At 46.1% G+C, this 25,117-nt stretch overlaps 1 long non-coding RNA gene across 1 annotated transcript; it reads right to left on the bottom strand.

Annotated features, from left to right (window-relative positions):
- Positions 1–8,462: 8,462 nt before the first annotated feature.
- LOC115290610 lies at positions 8,463–13,280 on the bottom strand. The gene is made up of 3 exons (XR_003908181.1): positions 13,212–13,280; positions 9,470–9,616; positions 8,463–8,524 (listed from the first exon to the last, which is right to left on the bottom strand). It is a non-coding gene; the product is annotated as an uncharacterized LOC115290610 (long non-coding RNA).
- Positions 13,281–25,117: the final 11,837 nt, after the last annotated feature.

Below are 25,117 nucleotides of genomic sequence, written 5' to 3'. Positions count from 1 at the left end.
TGGGAAAGAAATAGTTACAAAGGACTTTACTGAGATAATTGACGAAATTGAGCATGGATGATGATGCCTGCATGCACAGCAACCTGGTTTGAGCCTAAAATGTGTAATCCAGTGAAGGAGACCTCCAAGCGCCAGCCAAGGAGGTCACTCCCCAGCCCAGGACAGCAGCACTAGCCTCCAATGCTCCTGAGCCCCAGCATTTCCCTCCTGTTGGGCTTTCCCTCTCTAAGCTCTCCAATTGGTTCAGTGGAACAGTCCACTGCAGGAGGCGACTAGAACCTCTAGAAGGTTCCCCAGAGCCCCAGAAGTCCTACACTCTCACCTCTCCTATTTATTGTCGTTCCAGATCTTCCACTGGTTTTACCGAAGGGAATCGGCCCTGGACAAGGAAGGCCGTCACGTGACTTTCTGGCGCGTTGTGAATTACCGTCCAGCGCCCCCGTCCTGGCTCAGTGCCTTTCCAGTAAGGCCTTGCTGAGTCTCCTGAGTCAACGCACCAGCCCCCAGGCGGGGGCTCTCTGCCTTCCACGCGGTTTGTGACTGAGAGAACTGGCACCAGCCACTAGGTGAGGAGCTCGAAGCCACAGGTTGGGGTTCTAGCTCTAATTCTCATCCTGACCCGGGACCGAGAAGCATCAGTGTGCCATGCCTCGGGCTGGAAGTCTTGCTCGTTTTCTTTGATCCTAACTTTGCCCGTGTTACAATGGAGGGAGCCAAGGCTCAGAGAGATTGAAAGGCTTCTCCTACTTCATATTATGTTTAAAAGTAAAATCAAAGTGGATTAGCAATTTAGATGTATTTTTAAAAGGAGAAACATTGACCATTCGTATAACCTCAGGGCATTGGAGACCTACCCAGGCCAGCCTCTGCACGAGAAGACATAAAGAAAAGGCACATTTGATTCTATTAAAATTTAAAATATGGTAAGAGATACCTTCAGTAAAATTAAAAGATAAAAGACTGAAAGAAAATAGTTACAACACATATAACACAAAATTAATAGCTCTGATATACAAAGACTGTCTACCAAATGATTAGAAAAACACAAGGAGAAAGGATATAAAGGCAATTTGTCAAACAGGAAATGCAAGTGGACAATTATTGTATGGAAACACCATCAGCTTGCCTTGCTGACTGCCCTTAGAGAAATGCAATACAAAACCATGATGAGATACAATTATTTAACACATTAGATGGGCAACATAGCAAAGAGTCGGGAGATTTTGCAGGGCTGGTGAGGGTGTGGGGGAATAAGCATTTATATACAAGGCAGGTAGAAATGTGAATTCCTAAAACATTTTTGTTTAACTAGATCTGTTAAAATCTATTAACTTAGATGGATCTGGAAAAATGTATTAAAATTAAAGATACACATACAGATTCACCCAATAATCCCATTTTAATGAATTTAAGTTATAGAAATAAGAGTACCAGCGCATAATGAAATATGCAAAATCGTTTACTATAGCATTTTTTGAAGTAGCAAAAAAAAAAGGAAAAAGAAAAGATTTCAATATTCCTAAAGTGAGAAATGATTAAATAAATTATGGTACAACTACACTATGAAATGTAATGCAATTATGAAAAAATACTTTTAATTTTTTTAAGTTTATTTCTTTTTTTTAATTTTTTAATGTTTTTTTATTTATTTTTGAGAGACAGAGAGACAGTGAGAGCAGGGGAGGGTCAGAGAGAGAGAGAGACACAGAATCTGAAGCAGGCTCCAGGCTCCGAGCTAGCTGTTGGCACAGAGCTCGAAGCAGGGCTCGAACCCACGGACCGCGAGATCATGACCTGAGCTGAAGCATGAGTGGGTGAAGGGCAGAGAGAGACAGAGAGACACAGAATTCAAAGCAGGCTCTGAGCTGTCAGCACAGAGCCAAACAAGGGGCTCGAACTCACAAACCGCAAGATCATGACCTGAGCTGAAGTCAGACGCTTAACCAGCTGAGCCACCCAGGTGCCCCTGAAAAATATTTTTAAATATTTATTTATTTATTTATTTATTTAGAGAGAGAGAGAGAGAGTGTGTAGGAGGAGGGGCAAAGAGAGAAGGAGAGAGAGAATCCTAAGCAGGCTCTGTCAGCCCAGAGCCTGACATGCGGCTCTATCCCCAAAACCGTGAGATCATGACCTGAGCCAAAGTCAAAAGTTGGATGCTTAATTGATTGAGCCACCCATGCATCCTTCAAAAGTATTTTTTAAATGGATCCCTGTACATTGACCTAGAATATTGCCGAGATACAGTAAGTTTTAAAAATGCATTGATAGTATGATTCCACTTTGTTAAAACACTTATTAAAAAAACGCAAACCCCATATTTGTGTAAGTATACATATATGCTTGCTTATATTTCCCTGAGCATTCAACAAACAACACTGGTTACTCAGTAACAGAAGTAAGAGAAGCAAAGAATAAAGAAGGTGATTGTTTTTCTTTTATATGCTTTGTTTGTCATAAAAGAGTATGTAACTTTTGTAACTTTTCAGATAAAAAAGAATTAGGGAACTTCTTCAAGTTCAAAGGGCACTGTAAGCCATTGTTCAGATTGAGCACTGCACAAGGATCTGGTAGTGGGGATGTATTCACACTGCAGACATGAGGGAAGGAAGGGAAGGTGGGAGGTATCAGTCCCCAAGTCCTGAAGCTGCAGGAGAGAGTTCCGCCACCCCCCCCCGCCCCCACGGCCACACACTGGCAGACTCTGAAGGGGATGCGTGTACACCTTTGGTGCACTCTCACGTGCATCGCTGTACCTGTCCCAGCCATGTCTCAGCTGTGCCCTAAGGTTAAGTCTCTTGCTTGCTCTCCACTCTTGGTGACCAGATTCCCTAACCATCCCCACCTTGAATCTGGTACAACCCCTTTACTTGAGGGAGGATGAAGGTAGACACAGAGGTATGAATGCCAGGGGCACGTGTGTCCTGACACTAGGGTGTGGGGCAGCGAGGGAGTATGAGCAAGTGAGGGTGTGGGCACACGTGTGTCCCTAGGACTGCTGCGTGCTGAGGTTTGGGCACAGCCAGAATAAGGCTGCCTTCTTCACTTGCTCAAGCTGTGCAATAATATACTAAATGTAACCAATTTTACTTGAGGAAGAGGCACCTTTCTCTGATGTACATAGAGATCCATACAGGCAAGCAGCAGCCCTGCTGACGAGTGACAGAGACAGAATGCAGTCCAGGTCCTACTCCATTATCAGCTCTATGACTTTGGAGATAAAAATACGATAGTGGATGCTACAGCACTTTCTGAAAAGTCATAAATGGAAGGTGTCGTTGTAAACAATTCTCCAGTTCTCCAGCCAGCAGAGGGCCGGAGGTTATCTCATCTGTTGTCGGTCTCTTGGCATATGAGAACACAGGCCACTGGGAGAGACTAATGTCTCTGGTTCCCTGAAAAACACCACACCCACAGCAACATCTTATTTTTTCATTTCTATTACATTTAGGGCTGTATTCTGTATTTGTAAACTAACATGTTTTACAATGTTAATAATCTGTGTGTGTGTGCATGTGTGTTGTGTGTGTGTGTACAAGCAGGTATGTAGGTAACCATTTTCAATAAGATTTGAATCTCCTGGAGGACAGACATTGTCTTTTTATTGCATCTCCCACAGTCAACTATTTTCCATTGGTCACTGTGTTAAGATTTAAACAAATAAAAACACTTCTCATACAGGTGAAGTGAAATAACATATAAATCGTGCCTATATAGTACTGGGTCTATGAAAGGTGCTTACACGTATTTCTTTCCCCTTATTCCTCTTCTGATACAAAAGGAATACAAGCATTCACTCAACAACATTAGTTTGGGCCATTTGTTAAGGACCAGGCATTGTGCTGGGTGTTGGAGATACAGTGCTACATAAGAAATAATCTCTTTTAGTTCTGTGGTCCATCTGGCCAGAAAAGTATCCTTTATTGTAATCTCTCATGTGTTATATAGAGTTGTGAATGAGGCACTCTCGGGTGGAGGACAACAGAAAGGTAATTTGATGATTTTAACAATTTTCTGGGGTTGGAAGGGGAGCTGGATCTCCACTTTGAAAGGTAATGTTTGACTAGGGCCTTGAAGGATGAATAGGAGTTCGCAGAGCCAAGAAAGGAGAAAAAAGGCAGCAAAAGTGTTATAAGCAGAGTAAACAGGATGAGAAGCCACTTTCAAGATTAAAAGTTAGCTTGAAAATAACCACCTTCTTGACTGGAACATGATCCATTACCAGGGAAAGAACCCCCAAATCAAAAGTGGTTAATCAGAAGAAAGAAAATGCTTCAGAGCTGGACACTCCATCAATCATCTCACATTTAAAGCTCTTCAGGGCTTGGCACTAGCCTTTACATACATTTCATTTAAGGATGTTTGGAGCTTTTTAAATTATGCATGTTGTTATTTTCCATTATCTAGAAAGGAACTGTTTTTAAAGCCAAAGACCAAAAGCTACAACCCCCAGGAATTTATTTTAAACCTGGGAATTTCCCTGAGGCCTGGAATTTGGTGTCTGGGTTCCAGATTTGGGAGTAATTGTTGGGCTCCCTTCTCAGACCCCCGCCTACATGTGTGTCTAGTGCCTCCCCCGCCCCCATCCACACCATCTGTTCAGCAAGGCACAGCTTTCCAGAGCCCCAGGTCAGCCCTCTCCTGGTAACTCTACCTGGGGAGAAAAGCGGCTCTATGACCCACCAGATCAAAGATAAAGCCCAAACTGTTTACAGTATCAACTTTCCTCCCCAGAGAGGACTGTATCTTTCTCCATGGCTGCAAAACCCAACTGTAGCTTTTTGAATGGCTGGTCCCATTGGCACCTCCAGGCCCAGGAGCCCAGCTGGCTGCCCGGCCAGCCCAGGGAAGGAGGGAGAGAGGCCACCGACAAGACGCCCAGTATGAGAACAAAGCTATCAGCCCCATCTTTGCAGGGTACCACTTTTGCCCTCACACCTGCCAGGCGGGGCCTTTTCTTTCTTGGTAAGCCTACTTCTTTGTCCACTTGTTCCTCACTAGGCACATGGGAGACTCTCAGTTAGAGTTTGTGGTTTATTAGCAGCTGGCCTTATGACAAGGTCTTGATATCTGGATCTGGAGATCTAGGTTGATATTCTTCTTCCAACTGTACCAATATCCTGTCGAGCCTCTGTTTCCCTATCTTTAAAATGGCAATAATAATTATGCCTGATCTAACTGTTTCTCAGGGTTGTTCACTAGTTATAAGGAGGGCAGGGGCGCCTGGGTGGCTCAGTCGGTTAAAGCGTCCAGCTTCGGCTCAGATCATAATATCACGGTTTGTGAGTTCAAGCCCCACATCTGGCTCTATATATACTGACAGCTTGGAGCTCCAGAACTCAGAACTCGGAGCCTGGAGCCTGCTTCAGCTTCCCTGTCTCCCTCTCTCTGCCCCTCCCCTGCTGATGATCTGACTCTCTCTGTCACTCAAAAATAAATAAAAACATTTTAAAAATTAAAAAAAAAAGGAGGGCAACATGGACGAGAAGAAGCAGTGTGGGGTGGAGGCTAAGGGCTCAGCTCCTGCTTTATGCTGCCTGGATTCACGTACTAGTCTGTCATTTCCTAGTTAGGCCTATGCTATAACCCTGGACAAGTTACATAACTTCTCTAATGCCTCAGTCTTCCTCATCTGTAAAATGGATTATCATAGCTTATTATAACTAAGACTTCATGTGGTCATCAGGAGGATTGATTGAGATATTTAGTACTTATATAAAGAGCTTAGTACAATGTCTAGCACATAATAAAGTTTAGCCAGTATCTCCTCTATTTTTGGTGCTGGGGTTCTGAGATCAAAGACACAGGGCTCACAGTATGCTAAGGGAGTTCTTAACTCTCCCCACACACCTCACTTCAAAATTGTGTGTGTGTGTGTGTGTGTGTGTGTGTGTGTGTGTGTGTGTGTCCCCGCTGCACAATACGGCCCCTGCCAATCTCTCCAGTTCCTTATCCTTCACCCTCCAGACATGCCGGACTCTTTTCTAGTCCTTGAAGCCACCAAGCCACCAAGCTCTTCCCTGCCTTGAGGCTTTTGCTGTTTGTCCCTTATACCTCTAACAGTGACTCCTGGACTGGAAGCACCAGCATTTTCTGGGAACTTGTTGGAAATGTTCTCCAGCCTCCCCCAGGCCCTCCTGAACCAGAAACTCTGCAGGTGTGCACCCAGCAATCTGCATTCTGGTACACATTAAAGTTTAAGTGCTGCTGGCTCAGAATATTCTTTCCCTTTGCTCTTCTTTTGGTTGGTCCCTTCCTTGGGAAGGAATTCTTCCTTACTTCTCTCAGAGCACTTGCAGCCAAAAGGGGCTATGAGGTGGCCTGTGTTTTCTTTGTTGATTTATCATTTTGTTTGGGAGAATTAGAAATCTCTGGAAGAAGCCAGTTTGGAACCCACAGGACCAGTTCTGGATGGATGAAGTCAGAAGAACTGGGGGCAGGCACAGTGACACACATAGATTTCCTGTCCACGAGGCCATTTTAGAAAAAGAAAATGGAAAGCACAGAGGCCTGGAGGGGGTGAACTGTCTTAAGTGGAGAGAAACCAAGTCACTTGGGGATATTTAGCACCTAATGTAGGAGCAGAAATGTTAAGGAGGTAATTAACACCCGTAGCCTAATCTCAGTAGTAGCTAAAAACAGACTTAAACATAAGCTTGAAAATGACAAAATAGCCCCAGGAGGACAAAAGAAAATCTAGAAAGATGTTACTAAAAATAGTCAAGCCAGTGATACCTAGGAATTGGGGTGTTTTTTTAACATACAGTTTCACTGTAGTTTCCAAAGAAAATCCAAGTTCACCAATGTATGGCTGTTGTCTAAATATTTGTAAATGCATAGATAAGTATATTCTTGACATACCTTGGGTCTGCATTATCCAAGCAGACACCCCCACACTCACTTGATAAGTAGCAGCTTCATCCCAATAAAAGCAGAGAGAGTGAGAGCAAGCGAGCCTGGAAGGAACCGGAAAGGCTCCACAAGATGCCATTTTAGCGATGAGAATGAACAAGGTCACAGAGCAGGAGAGCAGCACAGGCCAGCGGGCATGGAGGAGGGCTCAAGCCGCGGATGTGCAGGAACAGACCTCCTCCTCCGGTGCGCTTCTGAAGAAATAATGCAATTGTAAAAGACCAGAGAAGCCACAAATAGAACAAAGGGAGGAAAGGAAAAATCAATACGCAATAAAGAGGAGGAAGGGAGCCAGGCGTGATGTCTGCATCTTGCTGGCCAGAAAGGGAAACCTGCGGCCATGTAGGTTGGTGCCCCCTCATGTAACAGGACCTGGGCATGAACGATGTTCCCAATCAGTGACTGGGCAGTATGCACAGATCCCTTCCATGGCAGACGCTAGTATCTACCTTCCACCTATGGGGGACTGAGAGTCAGAAAGATTACATAACTTGCTTTAATCCCTAGTATAAATAAAAGCACCAAGATTTGAACCCAGGGTCCCAGCCCCTTAACCCTGACTTTTTGTCAGCAACCACAGCAGTCTGGTCCATGAGGGCATTCATGGAATATGAACTAAAGGAGTTTGGAAGGGGAGAGGACCACTTTGCCTGTGTTTATGGGAGTTGGCTTCCCAAGGCTGATTCACCTGGGAAACAGCCTCTGGGGAAATTTGATCCCCTCTCACTCTCTGTGCCCCCACACAAACCGATGTGTATCTTTCTGAAAGCCGTCAGCGTCAGCGTGTCAGCCGGAGACCAGCCAGTGGCCTTCACCAGGGCCTCAGAAGAGGCACACCTTGCTCCTTGCAACATGCTTATTCCCCCTCGTTCTGGAGAGCATGCAAAAGAGAGAGGGACACTCGGGAAGCAGGAGGTGGCTGCTTGGGGCTCCCGCAATTCTGCACTCACACTGGGGTCTCCCAGGAGGAAAGCAGGGATATCCCTTCATTGATCCACACCCTGAGCCTCTGGGACCTGACCTCGCCCCTCTCCCTCCCACTCTGCAGTGTTTTAGTTGGAGAGTAAGACAGAACTCGCTAAATCAAAGTGGTTTCCCCAGCAACAGTGGGAGAAGCAGGTTTACTTACTCCAGGTAAATAATGCATGAGCTCGGACTGAGAAATACGGCAACCAAGTTCATGTTACTAACGGGTTCACTGAACCTCGAGGCTTGGCTCCTGAGCCAGAGTCCCAGGGGATTAGGTTGCAATTCCCTGCCTGCCCCTCCTCTCCAAAGGAATCCTTTCTGTATTCAAGTTGTGTTCTTGGTTTTATTTCCTCCCCCCGCCCCCCGGGCTATTTTGTAGTCCCTAAATCAAACTGCCTCTGCCTCCAAAAGTCAAGGCAATAGGCAGCAGTCTTCCATGTGGCTTCTTCCCATCTTTAAAGAGAAGGTGCTGGGAAAGACTGCAAAGTCAGACAAGACAGCGCAGACCTACACCTCACTCCCCAGTCTGCCAGAAGATGGTTTGTTTCCAAATGCAGTAGGTGTACCTCACAGGTCAGCCAGGTCCCCGGGCTCCAAGGTGCAGAAGCATGATGCCAAGAAGAAATATAAGTGGAACAAAATCCTGAAAGAACAGCTTAGTGATCAAGACCCTGTGCTCCTCCTGCCCCCTGAGAATAACTAACACTGAACCTACAGCTCTCTGCCCCCACCCCAGAAGATCTGGTGCTTTCTCTGATCTGTACTCTGAAAATACTTCATTTTTTTAAACAGCTCCATAGAAATGAAATTCTAGAATAATATAGAAAGCTTTTTCAAATTACATAACACCATCCCAATCAGATGCCCCGCCCCCAGCCCCAAACACACACACACCCCAAAGAGAATCACTCAGGTACATGACTGAAAATTCAGTACAAGGAGAAATTTTTTTTTTAATATTTTATTTATTTTTGATACAGAGAGAGACAGAGCATGAGAAGGGGAGGGTCAGAGAGAGAAGGAGACACAGAACCGGAAGCAGGCTCCAGGCACTGAGCTAGCTGTAAGCACAGAGCCCGACGCGGGGCTCGAGCCCACGAACATGAGATCTGACCTGAGCCGAAGCTGGAGGCTTAACCGACTGAGCCACCCAGGCACCCCACAAGGAGAAATTTTAAAACACCAATATGGGGAGCCTGAGTGGCTCAGTCAGTTAAGCCTCAGACTTTGGCTCAGGTCATGATCTCATGGCTTGGTGCTGTTGAGTTTGAGCCCTGACACAGGCAGGGTTGTGCTGATAGCTCAGAGCCTGGGGCCTGTTTCAGATTCTGTGTCTTCCTCTCTCCTTCTTCCTGCCCTTCTTCCAATCATGCTTTGTCTCTCTCTCCTTCAAAAAAAATAAGATAAACATTTAAAAAAAAATTAAAACACCAATCATAATAAACCAGTATGTTTTACTGGAGGGAAAGGTGAAGATTTAGCCCCTGCACAAAAGGACTTGCAACTTTTTGGGGTCTCCTATGAGGGGAGTTAGGTCTCCAAAGTTGTGTAAGAGGGAGTGCTTAGAACAGACGGGTCCAGAACTGACCTGTTGTCTTGTCCATCTGTCTCAGCAGTTGTGCGGAGAGTAGCTGGTCCTTTATTTATTTCCCTTATCCCCCTAGTATTTGGCACGCTGCCTCGCAGATAGTCGATATCGTCCAGATGAATAAGAAAGTAAAGCTGATGAAAGCTTCTAGTTCTCACAGAAGAAACAAAATTAAGAACACAGGCAATGAGACGTAGACAATGACTGCCATCCGTGTGTTTGTTTGAACATATTCATGGTATAAAACCGTCTGACGCAGACATGGTATAGAACATCACGGTGTTAATGAGTAACTATCGGTGGAAATGCTCCTATTGAAAGCCTCCCTGTTTCTCAGGTGGAAAGGAAGTAATTCACGCTGACAATAGATACTGCTCCCTGATCGCAAAATGAGGCAAGTCTTCAGTGGGTATCATAGCAACCTAGTGAGTCTGTGAACATTTTGGCAGTTCTGCATTAAAACCTGAAGACTGAAAAGCCAAATCTGTTAGGAAAACGATTTTTTAAAGAGGAAGTTCTGACATAGGCTACAACACAGATGAACGTTGAGGACATCATGCTACGTGAAATAAGCCAGCCACAAAAAGACAAATACTGTGTGATTCCACTGACATGAGGTACCCAGAGGAGTCAAAATCACAGAGACACAGTAGCATGGTGGCTGCCAGGAGATGGGAACAGATAAATGGAAAGTCATTGTTTCATGGGTGTAGAGTTTCGGTCTCACTAGATCAAAAGAGTTATGGAGATGGATGGTGGTGATGGTTGCACCAGTTAAAAATGTGTTTAATACCGCTGAGTTGTACACTTAAAAACTGATAAGATGGTAAATGTTATGTGAGGTGTATCTTACTAAAATCAAAAGATGGGGGGAGGGGCACCTGGGTAGGTTCAATTGGTTAAACCTCCAACTCATGACTAAAGTCATGATCTCACAGGTTTGTGAGTTCGAGCCCTGTGTCCAGCTCTGCAGTGACTGGAGCTTGCTTGAGATTCTCCCTCTCCATCTCTCTCTGCCCCTCCCCCTCTCATGCACATACTATCTCTCTCAAAAATAAATAAATAAGCATTTAAAAAAAAAGGTGGGGTAAAAGAGACTCTGGCAAATATAAACAGCATTACTAAAGAACCTTCAGGTACCTATTGAAGCAGCTGAGGCAAAAATCATATGGATAAAACAATGTTTGATTAGTGACTGAAATAAAGTGAGGTGTTTGGTCTGGATTGAAAATTTGTTTAGTGGATCCAGGATCACACATTCGCCAGTAAACATTATGACAGGCACATAAGACATGAAAACTTGCGGGGTGCCTGGTGGCTCAGTCGGGTAAGCCTCCGACTTCGGCTCAGGTCAGATCTCACATTCATGGGTTTGAGCCCCGCATCAGGCTCTGTGCTGACAGCTAGCTCAGAGCCTGGAGCCTGCTTCCTGTTCTGTGTCTCCTTCTCTCTCTGCCCCTCCCCATCTCATGCTCTGTCTCTCTCTGTATCAAAAATAAATAAAACATTAAAAAATTTAAAAAAAAGATATGAAAACTTGCTCAGTACCCACCAACCGAGGAAAGGATGGAAGGTATAATTGGAGGGCATGCGCCCTGTCCACCACAGATCATGCAACAGGTATATAATGATTACACAGCAGCGGTCCGCCCTCAAATGTGGGCTGATAAGCGGATGGTGCAATACTGGAGCACACACCCAAGAATGCTTTGGAAAATAACCACCACAAAATGTACTGGGATTGAGCTGTAACAGCCCATCAACAAATCCTGTCCAACTGCACAAACAGTCTGTCTGCTTGAGAAAATGAATAATTACTGCGGAAGCTATTGACAGAAGCACAAAAGTCCTGGTAGAAACATCACAAAACCGATTTAGAAGAATAAAACAGTGTGTGTCCCCGGCAGAACGGCTCTAGAGTTGCTGTGGAAAGTGAGAAGCTCGTGTGGTAAAATCTGCTATCCCTCCGGAAACCGGAGACGATCCTCAGACACTCACGGCCCATCCATCGCTCAGGTATCAGGGCCTAACACACTTTGGCATCAATTCAAAAGGCAGTACATGGAGACAATTGCCATATCAGTATGACACTCCTGTCCCAACAACAGATTATTTTCACGTTCTTGGCTAATATAGCAGAGACTGCCATAGTAAGTTATATAAACACAATAACGTTATACTTGAACACTTTACAGTATACATAGTACTTTTGTGGGTTTTTTGTTTTTTTGAAATTTTATTTGTATTTAGAGAGAGACAGCGAGTAGGGGAGGGGCAGAGACAGAGAGGGAAACAGAGAATCCCAAGCAGGCTCTACACTGCCAGTGTAGAGCCCTGACATGGGACTCAAACCCACGAACTGTGAGATCATGACCTGAAGTGAGACCGAGAGTTGGACGCTTAACCAGCTGAGCCACCCAGGTGCCCCTATGGTATATATAGTACCTTTAAAGCACTACTGGACCTTTGATCACATTTGTACTTTTGTTTCCATACATCTATTTCTGTTTTGTTTCTCCCTTTTTGCTCTCCCAAGAAAGCTATGGGACTAGGTGAGGTAGCATTTTATAAGAGAGAAAAAATAAAGCCCAGCTGGGCCTTCTAGGGCCTTCCAGGCCCATCTTTGTAACCGAGTACATCACTGTAGTCACATTGTGTCATTCATCCCTTCGTGTTTATGTGCTTAGACCAGGTCAGGGGATATCATCCAAATGACATTCTCCAACACTTCACATGCTTTTCCCCTGAGTTATACCAGTAGTTGACAGGGAAAAACGTGTGTCTGGGATCCCAAGTTGCTAGTCATTTGCCAAATCTCCACCTCACTCAGTGTCTGACAGAGAGATCTGTATGGCTCGGAGAGCTAACAGAATAGGCACTCCCTCCCACCCCATATCCTGCCCTGCCACATCACCAATAGCACACACATCCCTCCAGATGATCTTGCCCTAGGTTCTCACTCCCTAATGATAGCCCTGTGCCTCTGCATGAACCACAGGGAGTCTAAGAGTTGGGGCCTATAGAGTGTCAATCAACCTGGCCATGGGGAGCAAAGGCAGAGCCTCAGGTCTCGGGTCAGGGCAGCAGTGAGCTGCAGAGCCAAAGAGGAAAGGCCAGTGTCCAGCCAAGCAGAGGACCAAACAGGAATTGGGCAGTGCCCACAGGAAGACCCTGTCCTATGCACAGAGACCCCTGCTCACAGCATATCCCTGTGGCAGTTAAGAACCAGGGGACACCTCTTAGGAGGGCAGTGGGGTGTGGCCTGTATCCTAAGCCTCTGATGCATTTTGAGGGGTCTGGGGAGTCCCCAGTTAACTGTGAGAAAGAGTTACTTACTCCACTGTACAGCCACAGAGCTTGGGCCTTCTGCTGCTGGGCCACATTTCATTCTACCCACCTCCAACGCTGGCTCCTCTCCTAGTTTTTCCAGAATTCTTTTCTGCTCTTAAAATATCAAGAGCTCGAAGTTGAACTGGCACTGACCTCCCCTCCTCTGCCCCAAAAGGGAAAACAAACTACATTCTCAGATTAAGCCCCATCTTTTAAAAATGTTTAAGTAATTATTTTATTTTTTTTTTAAGTAGGCCCCATGCCCAGTGCAGAGCCTGACATGGGGCTCCAACTCACTACCCTGGACCTTGAAATCAAGGCCTCACCTGAGATCCTGAGTCAGATGCTTAACCAACTGAGCCACCCAGGCGCCCCTCCCCCACCTTTTAAAAACCACTGCCCGGTGTCTAACCTGCCCTTCAGCCTTCAGAGGAAGTTTGAGGGGTGATCCAAGGTGGAGGAATCAGAAGACAGATTTCTGGGCTCCAGAACCAGGGTCTATATTCCATCTTTTCCTCCCCTTTCCTTTCCCTCAGCACACAGGTTCACACATACACCCATCACCCACCCCCACAACATGCGGGGTCCGAAGAGCACCCCAGAACCGCAGCATTATAAAGTCGTGAATGCGCTTTCCCACACTCGCAAAAATCCTACACATCAGGTAATAGTATCTTTTCCATAGGCAAGGAAATTGAGGCTCTGTGGGGTTAAGTGCATCAAGTACAGAAGTGGATGGAGGAGTGAATGGCAGAGCAGGAATGGAGCCTGTTCAGGGTCCTCAGCGTATAGCGCTCTGTGACGTCATCAAGCCTCTCCCCACCCCTAAGGTCCCCAACCCTTGCCAGGAGGGACCTTGCTCTTCTTCGAGCCTCCTTTACCTCTTCCGAATTTGGAGCACTGCGTATTTCCTCCATATTCTTGACCTGCAGCAAGGCAGTGAATATCAATTAAGAGCAGCACCAGGCTCTCTTTTGATCTCATTTGTAAAGAACATGTGGAGGGGCGGAAGCGCACGGGAAGGGCTGCCCAAGTCAGGCGGGGAGACAGCACCCGAGATGCACCGAGAGCAAGGTCCTCCCACGACGTCAGGTCCTGTGGTGGTCGCTGCGCCCCCAGTGAGATCCCGCCTCTGCTGGCACAGGCACCCTCTGCTCTGGGGTCCTTCCCAAGGAAGGCTGGGGCTGCACTGCTGGGCCCCGGAGACTTCAGCGACTGCTAGGATGCAAATTGGAGTGTGCTTCCATAAAGATGTATTATGCATGCACTTTCTATTAGATTTCACTTGGAAACTCATCATCCATCACCCCAGCAGGGCCTGCACAACCTCGGGCCTGTGTCAGCAGTTTCTCCTCATTTGGGTCTGATGCCAAATTCATCTCCCTCATTGGGGGGCCTGGGGACTCCAACGGTTTGGAATGTAGCGTGGCTGGATGGGGAAGCCACTTCCTGGCATCCTAGGAGGTTGTCCTGCCCCTGCTAGAAGGGGGCAGGGCTGGGCTGGGAAGGAAAGAGCTGAGCCACACAGCTGAGACAGTCCGCAGGAGGCCTCCAGTGACCTGACCTCTTGTAAAGATGCCCCAGTGACCCCTGGAGCCCAGCAATCCATGGGAGAGGTTTAAGCTGGGAGAGGAAGGGGGATGAAGGCTTTGGCCAAGGGCCCAGACTTTAGTCAAGGAGGGTTCGGAGCCACACAGTCTCTGCCCCATGGAGGTAAGCAAAATCTTGAGTCCAGTAGGATTTGTCTGGAGGACTTTTCCTCCCTTATATACACACCTGCATGTACACATACAACCCATATCCCTGTACCACACAGGCTCACAACACCACACATGCACACACACAGCCTATCCATACACTCACATTTAGACACACATACACAACATACACACACTCACACTCACATACACAAAATAAACACAGCATACCATACTCATACACATACATGAACACACACCCCTTTTTGCCTGCACACACTCGCCCACACAAACACACACACTAACCCCCTCACACATCCACACACAGCACACACACATGCTTGTATATGTGCACACACATGCCCATTTCCTACTCACACACACACACCCTCACACACATTCACAAATAATCACACACACACATATTCACACCCAGTATTACTTGTGAAACCACAGAAGAGAACTTTCCTTCATTTATGAAAGGCTGAGGATGCCACTTTCCAGAGTCACAGTAGGTGTCATTGAAGCAGTTGGTGGACAAGTTCCCAGGCTCCTTGGGAGCAATAATTGGGAAAATGGGAGTCATGTTTCTTTCTACACGGTCCTCCCACCAATGGAAGGGCAGAGGGTAATGAGGCACAAGAAACCAAACAGGAGGAATCAATTGGGCATTGGAAATACGATAAACTGCCAGATGGGAAGGAGAGGTTTCAGCCCCTGAAGACTGTGAACCCAGTAAACCCTTCAGCCACTGTTGACCAGCCTGCTGCTCTGTGCCAGGGCTGAGCTGGGGACCCGAGGAGCCCAGAGTCGGCTTGCCAGGGGAAGACATCACGCCACTTCACCATCTAACCCACAGGGCAGGGCATGTGTGAGATGCTAAACAAGGCTTTCAAACCAGAAGTGCTAGTGTGGACAGTCAAAGAAGCGTAGTCACCATGGATCAGAGCAATCAGGAAAGGCAGAGAAAGTACATGACAGGTGGAGAGACTGGTGTGAGCCAAGATTGAAGGGTAGGGTGATGGAAGCTTTGGGGTAAGGAGCGAGCCTTGAAGGATTGAGTGGTAAGAGTCTGGCCCTGGTTGCACTCGGGTGAAGAACTTGCCTCATCAAAGGAAGCAGAAAGGCATCCCCCTCTCCTCTAGGTATACTGCCAGGTTTACCACCTCTAAAAAGCCACCTGAGATCTTCCCAGTCTCAGAACCTAGCAAATGGGTTGCCTCCCAGACTTTCATTTCTTGTGGTCCCGGACTTAGACCAATTCAGCACATAGTCAGTGAGTCTTGATGATAAATCCCTGACGTAAACAGCAGAATCCCTATCAACCAGGGCATATAAATGAAGAGCTATACTAGCAATCTTCGTGGTGCTAATGCCATTTCTTAATACTGTATGAGAAGGGTTCAGAGGATGAACTGAACATGCCCAGATCAGACAGTCACAAGAGGTTTCATAGAGGAGATGATGTTTGAGGGCTGGCAGAATGAGTTATTTCACCGTTCTTCAGCTTACGTGTTGTTTCCCACACAAAATTTTGGGGTTTTCTTGTCTTCTACTTTTTTGTCCCCTATCACGCCCAGTACAGAACTATGCTTTTAGTAAGTATGCATTTGTATTAGTACTGTGCATTATTAGCATTCTCAGTAACTTTATTATCTTGTTCATTTATTCAACTTTTACTTGCTTGCTTACTAGCAGAGCTTCTAGAATGCTTCTTCAAGGGGCACCTTGGTGGCTCAGTCAGTTAAGTGTCCGGCTTCAGCTCGGGGCATGATCTCATGGTTCGTGGGTTCGAGCCCCACGTCAGGCTCTGTGCTGACAGCTCAGAGCTTGGAGCCTGCTTTAGATTCTGTGTCTCCCTCTCTGCCCCTCCCCTGCTCACACTGTCTCTCTCTGTCTCTCAAAACTAAATTAAAAAAAAAAAAAACCAATAGAATGCTTCTTCAAGCTCAGGAAAGTAGGAGCCACATCCAGCCTAGCTATGTGCTCCTAGATATGTGAAGGTGGCTTTTCCATGAAAGATTGGAATGCTCCCCTGGGCGGGCCTAAGGCTGCCACTTTTACTATGTAGGTCAGAGTACAGTAATGGGGTGCAATCCAGATCTTGGAGCCCAGACCTCAGAGTTACTCCATGTCTTTTTTTTGCAGCCAGAGGCTAGAGATGCAAAGTAGCTATGCAAAGTCCCAAAGGTGATTAGATCAGACCAAAGGAAATCATACATTAAAAACTGTGCTTTGAAGTTATTTCACAGTGGAGAATCCTAACGAGCACTATTTCAGTCTAAGCCTCAAAGGTCAACATTGACAGTGGCAAGTCATGCCTATAGTATGGACTCTTGGTGTGATGTGCTGCACTTTCTTCTGAGGTCTTCCTCCTCAAACCCCTAATTCTAGTCTCATTATAAGAGAAACATCAGACAAACTGATGGAATATTCTACAAAATATCTGACCAATATTCCGCCAAACTGCCAAACTCATCAAAAACAAGGTCACTCTGAGAAATATGTCACGCAGCCAAGAGGAGGGTAAGGAGACATGACAGATGTGTCTACCTCACCTGGCACACACCTGCTGCCCTTGGGCTGGGGCAAGGCACACCCTTTCCCTCCATAAAGATGTGCCCTGAGCTGGTACTCAGGCCCTGGAGGACCCATCTTCTGGGCTCCAGAACCTTCAAATGTAATGCAGGATCCTGGCTGAGATCAGGGACCAGAAAAAGGACCTTAGGGAAAGCTGAATGAATAAAGTCTGGACTTTAGTTAATAATAATGTATTAACATTAGTTCATTAACTGTCACAAATACACCACACTAATGTAAGATATTCTAATAGGGAAACCAGGTTGGTATCTAGAAACTCTCTGTCCTATCTTTGCTTTTTTTTCTGTAAATTTACAACTACTCTAAAGAAATTTTTTTAATTTAAAAAAATTGTGCTTTGAACCCCTAAGAGAACGCTGCGCATCTTAGATCTTGTTAGTGTTGGGGTGCCTGGGTGGCTCAGTTCGTTGAGCATCCAACTTTAGCTCAGGTCATGATCTTGCAGTCTGTGGGTTCGAGCCCCGTGTCAGGCTCTGTGCTGACAGTTCAGAGCCTGGAGCCTGCTTCGGATTCTGTGTCTCTCTCTTTCTCTTTCCCTCCCCTTTTCACTCTGTCTCTCTCTCTCTAAAAATTAAATAAACATTAAAAAAAAAGATCTTATTAGTGTTAATAACAGGTTCCAGTCCACTACACATCCTGTCTTATCACATGGTTCCCAGACATATTAAGGTCTCTTTAAGCTCCTCTTGGTTGTGACAGTCGCTCAGACTTTCCCCCTCCTCCTCCTCCTCCTCCTCCTTCTTCTTCTTCTTCTGACCTTGGCAGATTTGAGGAATGCTGGTCAGGTATTTTGTAGAATGCCCCCCAATCAAGATTTATCTGATGGTTTTCTTTCAATCTAATTTCAAATCACTGAATCACAGCAGAGCCCACAGAGCTGAAACCACTTTTTCCCCTGGGCAGTAAGAGGGGAGCCACCTCCACTGCCCTCCACTATGAAGACTCAGCGTCGAGGGCAAATGAGGAGCAAGGGAACGCAGGTAAAGACCACACGGGCTGTTTAGAAACCAGCCCTGGCATCCTCATCTCCATAGTGCTGGCACCAATGTTGTTCTCACCTTTGCCTCATGTGAGAGACTCAAACTGCAGTAAGGATGGGTCTGATAGAAGAGAGTCTTGGCTTGGGCCTGGGTATTCCAGAAGACTAGTCTCTGCTCACGTCTCCCCAGAGCCAGTCTGAGGGAAGCCAGCTGCAGTGGCCATGGGGACGGGTGGGACTGTGGATACTGGGACCTGGGAGAAGTTGCCTTGACAACCCATCCTCAGGTGTTCGAGAGAGAGAGTGCCTCTGTGGGTTCTGAAAAGGACAGAATTCTAGAATATTGAGCTGCCTCTAAGGGTGTTGTCATCTTTATCCTCCCCAGGCCTTCATTATACAATTTCTTAGCCTTGTCTTTGGTTCCAGCCACTCCTGCTGGGACTCAGCCCCATGAGGGGGAGGCAGCCACTGGGCATGAACTGCGTGGGTTTGATAGAGCTGGCAGGCACACTCAGCATGCTAAATCCAGTGGACCATTCGAGATGTCTAGACAGGAAGCCAGGCTGAGAGAAAATCAAGGATACTCCCCTCACACTGGAGCCCAGAGGCTGCCAGGCAGACTGCTGCCACCAGCTTCAGGAGCCCAGAAGATGGGTCCTCCAGGGCCTGAGTGCCAGCTCAGGGCACATCTTTATGGAGAGAAAGGGTGTGCCTTGCCCCATCCCAAGGGCAGCAGGTGTGTGCCAGGTGAGGTATACATACTGTCAATAGTGGTGCTCAGATTTAAAAGTGACTCAGCATGACCTTGAAGTTGAGGCTGGGAGAGTGAACCTGGCATCAGGGCTTCAGGCTCTGGTCCCAGCGCCAGTATGGGGCAGGCTCTGAACATCAGGTAACATTCCCAGTAGGTGTAGTGGAGGGAGCGGAGAGCCTTGGGGGTTTAGCACTGGGACCTTGAACAGGATAGTCTGCTCTCAGTTTCCCCATTTGTAAAATGGAGCTAATTATATACCTGCCCTACCTGCCTCATGGGTCATCATGAGTTGCAGAGAAAATGATATATGGGAAGGATCCGCACAAAGTGCTTGGCAGGCATGACTATTACAAATGATGTTTACACTGTAAGCTTTGAGACTGTTGAGATACTCAGTTCCGTTGAACTGGGAAACTAAGCTTCTTTTGGCTGTCAATTCCTGAGTTGCTTAGACTGGGGAGATTCTTACAGCTCATTTAGTCCAACATACCCTTCTTGTCCTTGAGAAAAGCTGGAGCGTGTGAATCTGTGACTTCCCAGAGTCCCTGAGAAAGTTGGTATCTGACCAGGATTGCAGCCACGGCTCCTGATCCCCACCCAGGGCTCGTGCATCATGCCACACTGCCTGTGTCTGCCAGCGCCGATTGTTCTGGGCGCTAAACATCTACATCTCACCTCCAGCACCAAGAACTGGTCCCAACAGACTCCATTTGCATTTGAGTGCACACCCACTCTTGACAGCTTATCATATAACCAAACACCCATGCCAGATTCTGGGATCTTTAAGGAAATACAAAAGAGTGAAAGACACAACAGAAAGATGATAACCAAGTGTTCCTTTGGTGTTTTGCCAGTGTGGATCGGCAGTGTGCCTGAAACCCCCACCCTCAATCTGTTCACCAACATTTTTCGCTCCTCATTCAAGCTGCTCCTGAAAGCCTCTCCTCTGGGAAGTCTTCCCAGATCAACTAAGCTACTGGAAGCTTCCGGGGGTTGGCCCTGTCTGAACCTAGTGCTTCCCTGGGTGTTCCTCACCCACCTTCCACCTCAGTGGGCACTCAGCCTTGTCTGCCACTCCCATCTGCAAGGCCAAGCTTTCACCTCCTCTCCTGGCTTCTGTGTGGGAACCCTTCCTGTTCTTTCCTGCTTGCCAGTCTGTCCTAATTCCAGTCATATGCTTGACATATATTTCATGTTGATAATTTATTGTCTCTTGATGTATTTGCCTCCTGCTTTTATTTGGTCACAAGCCTGCCCTCTCCTTATTTCTTCCCATCTGTGTTGTTTGTCCAAGATACTTATAACCCAGGGGGTCTCATTATCAAAAAGGAAGAATTGCTTGCCCCTGCCCTGCTGTCGATTCAATCAGGAAGTGACTAGACTCTTTGCCCTGTGATTTAAACAGGTCCAAATTCCGCGTCTCATCAGCCTTGGCTACAAAGCTGAACTTCTGCTCTTCATACACTCTCTTTACTCATGACTGACAACTGTGTCCTTGATTTTTAAATGCAGTTTATTTTTTTTAAGTTAATTTATTTTTGAGAGAGAGAGAGAGCATGCACACACCTGCATCACAAGCAGGGGAGGGGCAGAGAGAGAGGGAGAGAGAGTCAGTCCTAAGCAGGCTCCACACTGATAGTGATGCAGGGCTCGAACTCATGAACAGTGGAATCATGACCTGAGCCACAATCAAGAGTCAGATGCTTAACTGACTGAGCCATCCAGGCACCCATCTGTTTTTTATTTTTAAATCCAAACTCCTGGACAGACTGATAAATCCATCTTTTTCTTTCTCAGACTTTCTACTTACCCTGACCTTTTACTATCTAATGATAGCGTTACTTAAAGGCTTAAAGGGAGCTTGCAGAAATGTTACCATTGTATAAAAAGGAGGGGAACTAGAACACACACATGCGCGCGTGTACACGTTTTGCTATCAAATGTAACTTAACTCTGAAAGATGTAAATACAATCATCTCTGCAAGTATACATGATCTCTGAATGATGTACCAAAATCTGAAAATATTAGTTGCCTCAGAGATTCTCATTATATACGTTTTTCCACCTTTCGAACTTTGAAAGCTTTTTTATAATTGATTATTTCATATATACAAAAAATATCTGAAATGAATGTATCTAGTGAGGTAGAATAATAAATAATTCTGCCTTGTGGATCCACCATCTAGCATCGGAAATGGAACATTACCAACAGTGTTGAGGTTTCTGCATGTCCACAGAGAAGCCACCATCCTCCTGCCCTCAGTTCTGTTAGCCTTTATTTTTTGTTGTTGTTGGGTTTTTTTTTAATTTTTATTTCTGTTAAAATTTATTTATTATTGAGAAACAGAGAGAGACAGAGCATGAGCATGGGAGGGGCAGAGAGAGGCAGAGACACAGAATCAGAAGAAGGCTCCAGGCTCTAAGCTGTCAGCACAGAGCCCAATGCGGAGCTCGAACCCACAAGTGATGAGATCATAACCTGAGCCCAAGTTCGATGCTCAACCAACTGAGCTACCCAGGCACCCCTCCTGTTTGCCTTTAGATGCAATCACAAAAGCATGATTTCACTTTACCTGTGTCACACTGTATTTTTCTGTGACTAGCTAATTTCCTTCTCCATAGTCAAACCTCATCCATGCTGATGTTTACAACATTCATTCATGCATTTTCATTGTTACTTAGCCACTTTATGTACCCATTTTCCTGGCATTAGACATCAGCTTATCGCCCATTTTTGCTGCTATGAACTGTCTTAGGCCTGCCTCTTGGTGCACTTGCACAAGATTCTCTAGGGTTTGATCCCCACAGTGGTACTGTTGGGCCACTGGGTAGATACACCCTCAGCTCAATGATCATTTGCCAGATTGTTTCCAAATTTACATTCCCAACAACCGCATGAAGGGATTTTGTTTCTCTGCCTTCTTACCAATACTTGATATTAAAAGACTGAATTGTTTGCCAATCTAGTGGGTGTAAAATGTTGTGATATTATGAGCTCAATCTACATTTCTCTGGTTACTGGTGATATTGAGAGCATCTACTTACATTTCATGTCCATTCATGTTTCCTCTTCTGTGACTTTTTGAATTTTGAAACATATGAATATATGACTTATTCTAATATGTGTATTTATTAAAATGGGCCTGCACTATCTCATTTCTCATGTGCAAAGGGCTCCACCACTCTCCCCTATAGCACACAACTACCATCTCTGACCAGTGTCACAACAAATACAATTGCTAACAATACACTGGTGAGTGTTTGGGGCTGAACTGCGCTCCCCCTAAATTCATAGGTTGAAGCTCTAACTTCGAATACCTCAGAATGCAACCATATTTGGAGATAAAGTCTTTAAAGAGGTAAGTTAAAATGAAATCTATAGGGTAGGCCCTCATCCAATATGACTCATGTCCTTATAGGAAGAGATTAGGACTCACAGACAACACAGACCCACAGATGATCATGTGAGGACACAGCAAGAAGGTGGCCATCTGCAAACCAAGGAGAGAGGCCCCTGAAGAACCAGATCTGCCAATACTTTGATCTTGCACTTCCCGCCTCCAAAATTGTGAGAAAATTAATTTCTGTTGTTTAAGCCCCGCAGTCTGTGATACTCTGTTATGGCCACCGAGCTGACTAGCACTGTGAGCATCTTCACGGTTCACACGGTGGTTCCACATACTTATCCCAACTACTTGTCCACCACCAAATAATTGATCATATTCTGAGTTTAAGAGCACATTTCACTGCTAAATCCTCACTGCAATCTTTTAAGTCAGGAACAACTATCCCAGACTTAAGGGAATTCATATTTGGGGGAGCTGAGAGGAGGAGAACAGAAATGACAAGGAAACAAAAACAATCTGTGGGGCCAGAGAGAGAAACCTCAAGTAGACATGATCCTTATCTTTAACATAAGAAGACCGTCATGGAGGAGAGAGGGAGTCCATTGTTCTTTATGGCCCTAAGCGATAGAACTATGATGAATAGGAAGAAACATCTAGAAGACAAATTTCACTTGAACAGAGAGAGAAAACATTGTCAGTTTAGTCAGATCATCACTGGAATTGTCTAAAGATACAGCTAGATGTTTTGAGTGTTGTGAGTCGTCCCCGTCGAAGCTGAACAACCATTTCATGAGGGATGCTGGGAGTTGGGGGCGGTGTAGGGAGTGAGGGTCAAGCTTCAGATGTGCGATGGGAGGACAGGACACTGAAGGTCCCTTCCTATCCAGAAGGGATAGGTCGCTGAGACCAGGTAACTAATAAGTGGTGGACCAAGAACAGAGCCTGTTTTCTAGATTGTGATTCTCTGTCTTTCTAGAACATTGAGCCACCCCTAAACAGATTAGTGGCTGGACAAATAAGTTCTAATCATGATAGCATTCACTCAGCTGCCTGGGGATAAGGTATGGTGACAGGGAGTATACAGCTTTTGAAATGAGAGAATTAAGTACCTCTTTAGGCTCCCCTCCCAGAAGTCTGATTATAGCCAGGTAGATAGCAGGAAGCAGGAAGGAGCAAGCAGCTCTGAAAACCTACTAAGCACCAGGTCTTTCATGGGCCTGGTTATATAATGCCTTGCATTAGCTCCAGCTGTAATATTATTCTGTATCTCCACTCCACAGATGTGGAAGCTGAGTCTCAAAGAGGCTAGGCAACTGTCCAAGCTCACGAAGCTAAATCATAGCAGTCACCTTGACCAAATTCCCTAACTTCAGTATTTGAGCCAACGCCTGCCTGATTCCAAAATCCATCATATCTTGTTACCTAATGGGTATTGGAATGTAAAAAATTTGGTTTTTATTTCTGAAAATCCAGACTACTGTCCTTTAGTACAAAACCCAGGATAAACAAGTTGTCCTGAATAGGACTTACTGGCCAGGAGGCAATGGGGAGGGGGGGGGGGCACTTCCTTCATATTCTTTAATTTGGACAATTGACACTTTCTCAGCCTCAGGTAAAGTACCAAGCAAGCTTCCAGCCCTGGTTTCGGACCAGATTACCACTCTTGAGCTCCTCCATAATGAAATTCTCTACTAATGTAACTAACATTTGCTTCTGCAATGAGTGTTCTCTCCTCCTCTCTCTGGACACTTCTATTCCAGAAGATGGTATAGCCGGCTTCTAGCAGAATCAGGGAAGAAGGGCGGTACCCCTAGCCGCAGCACAAAGGCCTGAATGGGCCCCCATTTCAAGCTGAATGATCTATTCAGTCCTCATTGATCCGCAAACTGGGCTGAGAGCCCTTTAAGCTGGCTGGGAATGAGGCCTCAGAGTGGGGCGTGCCCTTTGCTCGTCTTTTTTACTTTTGTTTTTTTGCCCTGAGGCAAAATGTAACTTCTGTTTTAGTCTGAGCCTCACCCTCCTTTTGGTAAACACAAAACTGGCCTGAGTTCCCCACCACCACCCATCCCAGACAGAATAATGCCCAGGGAGAGGAACGGGATCCTTGTTTTTGCATTGGAGCTAGATGAATCCACTCCCCAATTCAGTAGCTTGCCAAAGAGAGAGAGCTGGGCAGGTTCCAGAAAGTGAAAGAACCTTCCCCCCTCTCTACCAGCCTTTCTCTGACTTTCTGGGGGCTTCACACTCCCTCCTCTGTGTTCAGAAGTGTCAGAAGCTACATCCTTTGCAATGTATCCCTTTCCTGGGACTGAACACCGGGCCGCTTTAAGCTCTGAGGTTTGCTGGGACTAGGGTTTCCTCTTTCACCTCAAGCTTTGCTCCAAGCACCCTTCGCTGCACCGTCCGCTTCTCGTCTCCTCCCTCACTTCCCAGTTCCAGTCTGCCCTATTACTTAACCCACCTGACCTTTATGAAACTCGGAACAGAGTGCATTGCATTGTTAGAGATAATAGGCCCAAAGGGGTGGAGAGTTAGAACAAAGAGATGTCCCCCCCCCCCAGGAAGTTTAATTTACATCAGGTGAGCACAAAGCTAAACCAGATAAATACAGAATTTATGAGCCAGTGAGTGTGGCACAAAGCACCTCTAATGCAGGTCGGACCTGGGAGCACTGCCAAGTAGGAGTTTCATCTCTGTTCCTCAGGGGTGACCTTGTGGAGGAGGCCAGCTCTCAGGACTCATGAAGGGGAGTGCAGGGCTGCTGTCCTATTTGTAAGGGGAGGCAAGGTGCACCAAGCAAAGGAGCCAATGCAGAGATCCAGAACCGGTGGGAGCTGTTAGAAGAGAAGGACTGACAAACCCAAAGACAGAGGGGATGATTCGGCAGAAGGAGGCCATCACACCTTCAGGGACCACGCAGTGTTCATCACACATGCCACA

This window comes from Suricata suricatta, chromosome 1 (genome assembly GCF_006229205.1).
Source record: "Suricata suricatta isolate VVHF042 chromosome 1, meerkat_22Aug2017_6uvM2_HiC, whole genome shotgun sequence".
NCBI lineage: Eukaryota > Metazoa > Chordata > Mammalia > Carnivora > Herpestidae > Suricata > Suricata suricatta.
The sequence above is the reverse complement of the archived record's forward strand: the minus strand, read 5'-3'. Positions and strand labels throughout refer to the sequence as shown.